The sequence below is a fragment of the Parasteatoda tepidariorum genome, chromosome 4 (genome assembly GCF_043381705.1).
Source record: "Parasteatoda tepidariorum isolate YZ-2023 chromosome 4, CAS_Ptep_4.0, whole genome shotgun sequence".
Classification (NCBI taxonomy): domain Eukaryota; kingdom Metazoa; phylum Arthropoda; class Arachnida; order Araneae; family Theridiidae; genus Parasteatoda; species Parasteatoda tepidariorum.
Genome location: NC_092207.1, coordinates 18,079,512 through 18,084,266, shown reverse-complemented (window position 1 = coordinate 18,084,266; position 4,755 = coordinate 18,079,512).

Genomic DNA, 4,755 nt, shown 5'->3' with positions numbered 1-4,755 from the left:
ATTAAAAATTCGACATTTTATTAATTATAAACATTGAATCATCCAGTACAATATATTCTTCCCATGTATATATATATCTATATATATATATATATATATAATGTTCAAAAAGTAGAGAAAACATGGAAAAAATTACAGAACAATGAAAAAAGGGGGAAAGAAAAAAAATAATAAAAATCCGGAAAATAAAAGATATAATCTTCTCATCAGCTCACACGATTATATCCGCAAAAAAGAGTGCTTTCTAATATTGTATCATTATAGCCAAAGCAAAATATATCAATCAGGGTGAGTAGCCAAATTATTCACCAAAAAATAAGCACTTTGTAAGAACTTTTCAAGTACTCAAAAAATACTTTTAAGTACTTTAAAAAAATATTATAATTAGGCAGGGTTGGAAAGTTTTTGACAATTGGCGTTTTTATCTTGTTTTAGCCGTCATGCCATATAAAAGAAACCCTTTTGGCATTGTTTTTGACAATTGTCAAAAATTATGAAATTTTGAAACATGTAAAACGAACGTCGTTTTCATACGCTACGGGTTGACAATACGCCGAAATAGATTGGGATTGAATTAATTGTGAAAACGTTGAATAGAACAATGTGAACTGTGTCTTTTTGCATAATTCGAAGCAAAGATCAACATGGTAAAGGAAGAAAAAGGGAAAAATTAAGCACTTTTTAAAAACACCCAATGAAAAAAGCACCTTTAAGGTCTTTTAAAACCGAAAATTAAAAATGAGCACCTTTAAGCATTTTTTAAAAACGCTACGAACCCTGTCAATACAATAGTGTGAGGAGCACTCAAAAAAATTACAACAAATAAAATAGATCACATTACATAAAAACATCACGTAAAACAGAAAATAAAATATAAAGAGAAACAGAATAAAACATACATGAAACGAAATTCTTTAAAGCGAGTAAATTTAAATGAACTTGCATGAACGGGAAATTTTTCAAGAATGATTTAAATATATATATTATACATATCTATATTTTACCTGATTATATTTTTATCTAATAGGAAACCACTGCTTTAAAAAAATATCCCTTATAAGATTTTCTCTAAGTAACGCATTTTAAATATTATAAATTGAATTAAATAAAAACTTTAAATTATACAGTATAATATACCATATAGTTACATTAACTGTGTTATTCTAATCATTAAAAACAATTTGAAAGTACATTGTATCTTTACTATATTTATAAAAACTCTCTTAAGCTCATGAGCTAGAAAATCCATTCATAAATTACAATACAACCTTTACTCTAAATCTACCGTAAAGGGAAATTACACGTGCATTCAAAGCACGTGGAAATAGTAGAAAGCTGACTGAAATGTCAGAGTGTTTGCTTATACATTATTTACTGTTGCCACTACCGTAGTGAAAGTTTTTATAAAAATAATCTTAAATATCACAAGTGCATGAATGAAATGAGATAACTACTATTCCCTGCAGTAATTCAACGTTTTAAGTAGTTTCGAATCGACTTTTAACATTTTCAACACAAAATCCTATGAAAATCTTGGAATTTTAATAAAATTGCTAAATGAAGGAAATGAGTAATTCTCGCCTCCGCATCATCGATTTTTATATTACGGAAAAATATATAAAGTAGGCGTAAAATAAGAACCAATCTTAAAAGCTTGTCTCCGGTTTATGTTTTTGATTTGGGAAAAATCTCCGGAGGAAATGCTGCGAAAAATACGTAGGCGTTATGCAATTTGCATTCTGGAATTTGTATGTATTTTAAATTTGTCGAAATTGAAATTGAATGCTTTTATTTTTTTAAGGGTTTCATTCTTTACGATTCGTCGAATTTTTTGAAAGCGTTCAGGTACGATTTATTTATAAACAGCATTTTTTGATGTCCCAAAAAAAAGAAGGATTTCATACTTGCTATATGTTAAAAAAAATAAGTTAGATTTTTAAAAGGAAGGTTTGTTTGATACATTTAATTATCTCCTATTTTAAATTAACAAAGTTACTAAAATGAAAGATATATATGAATATTATAAATTAGTTTTAAAAATGCCTTGATAATAACAGAGTAAACTATAAATGAAATAATTGGCATAAAATATTGTTTGATTAATATAATAGGAAATTAATTATACTTGTAAGTTTTATTTTTTTTTTACATCCGTCGTTGAACAGCCGCTCAAATGTTTTGGGCTTATGACTGCTAATGTTCAACTCCGTAGCCTTGTAATTTTGAACCAAGCCAGAAGACAAGGAAACCCCTGGATCAGTACCCCCAGTGGTTTTGATTTGTCATGGAGGATTTTGCGACTCGACGGATTTAAGGTGCATCAGCCTCTTTTTACTACACGGGGAATCTTCGGCCGACCACGAACTCTTGGACATGGGCCTAGTGCCCTACCAACCAGGGCACTGTATTAATAATTGTGAGTTAAAAAAGTTTATTTTTTGAACTTTCAATATTGTTTTAATTTTCTAGAATAATATATAGTTTGTCTACTGTAAGAAATCCCCTCGCCACAAAGTCTGAGGCCGTCTGCTGTTATGGAAACAAGAATAGAGCATTTCAGGGAGGGTAGCTTCGCTTAATTTTAGGGATAACACTAGACTGATAAAAACGATTCCCATTCTCTCGCCGACCAAAACTTGTCCTATACGATGACCACACACCCCTACTTGAAATAGTTATACCTCGTTACCGTAGTTACCGGTCCAAACAAAGGGCAAGGGGAGTTCTTACTTTAGACAAACTATAAAATACATTTCAAATTTATGCTGGGCACTCAAATTTCGACCCTTTATACCGTTTGCTGGTTGAAAAACTATATTCAAAAGTAACTTATTGTATCTTCAATCTTTATTCCTAGTTAAAAGGCATGGTTACAGACTGACTTAAAATATTACATCGATATACTGCTACATTTTGTTTTTAGTTTGATAAAAAACTAACAGAGTAGATATCTTTTAACATCAATGAATTGCGTTATTCAATACGTAAGACATTCAATTTATTCTTTGGTATATTTACTTCTGAATTTCTTTTCAATTCTTCTGTGGCTGCTTCATTCTATCTCAACTGTGGAAGTAATAAAAGAGAGATAAGCTTTTACGTTGAATGATGATAGTAATTCAACAACTTTTCTTGATTCAAGCAATTTTCATATGGATTCCTGTTTTATGCACTTACCCTTTTTTTATCCTTCATTCTTATCCGTCTCGTCAATTTCTCCAAAAAGTGCTATCCACACTTGTAGTTTCGCTTCTTTTGTTTGTGGCTGGCAGATAGGAATTCGTTATTTATATGCAACACATCTTTCAAAATTTATGAAGAAAGGAAATTCTGTTTTGTTTTGACATGTTTTTTTAGTGTTACTGTAATTGTTCATTAGAATTGTGACTTTTCATCATCCTATTTTTAAAATTATGAGGTATGAAAAATATATTTTGTTTTAATTTTGTTTCCATTAATTAAATTTTTAATATTTTCTCAAAACAAAAAAGCAACTAAAATTCAGTTCCCTTGCTGTCTGGCTAAACGTGGGAGGTTTTTTGTTTCCTGTAACGCAAATGCGGGTTAGTTCTATTAAAGAGCTCTCCACGAAGGTTAGTTTGTCACAATGCTTCATTTATGTGTTCCCTTGTCTTCTGGATTGCATTCAAAATTACAAGGCTAACGATTTAAACGTTGATGGTCGTTAATTCAAAAATGGGTCGGCTGTTGAACTCCGGTTATAAAACAAAATATATTATTGTAATCGCTCTTTATAACCATATTTACATGTCATTCTATTTTTAAAATTATGGGTTATAAAAAATATTTTTTTTTATCCCTTTTAGTTCTTTTTTATCTACTTTACTCTAAAAAAGCCAATTAATGATACAATTAGAAAAAATTAAATTTGAAATTTGAACAAACTTAGAGAACTCAGAAACTTCTAAATCCCAGAATTCTGTCTTAAATTGTTAATTGATGTGTAATGTTTGGTGTAAAACAAATTTGATGCGTATCGGTTTCGAATGGCTGATTTGCATAAGGTACATACAAACGCACATATAAACATTAACAAAAAATTTCTTGTACTGTATAAACTAGTTAAACTACCGTTATTTATACGGTTTGGAAAAAATAAATCGTTTGTTGTTGTTTCTAATGCGAATTGCTAATGCCAACAAGCCAGCTTGGTGAAACCATGCAAATTTAAGGCAGAGGGTGCATTTCTTGTTTTGCAGCAGAACCATTTATTGCCAAGAATACGACTTCAACCAAGCACACGTTTCAGCCCGTTTATAGAGCAGGCCCATTCATCCACAGATCGTAATTTTGACCAGAATCAGAGAACGATCAATCTCTAATTCAGTACCCCATAAAGGTATAATTTGTTATGGGAACATGGAGGAGTTCGTGACCCGACAGATTTAAAAATCAACAGTCACCATTTACTACTTCGGCCCTCGGGGATCAAACTCACGATCTCTAGGACATGAGCCCAACGCCCCACCCACCAACTGGTCCATAAATCGGTATTGATCAGCATTACGAATTAATGCACAAAACGGAAAGACATATACCGGCGCAATGATTATAATAAGACAAAAGCATAATTTGTTTTATTTATTGCTTTTCCCTGTCTCTTTCGGTTATTGGATTATGTAAAACATGTTATTAGACGTTCATTCCGTCAAAATGCCGGCCAGGTGGCCGAGTGGTTAGCGTGTCTGACTGCAGAGCCAATGGTCGCGGGTTCGAATCCTGCTCTGGGCATGG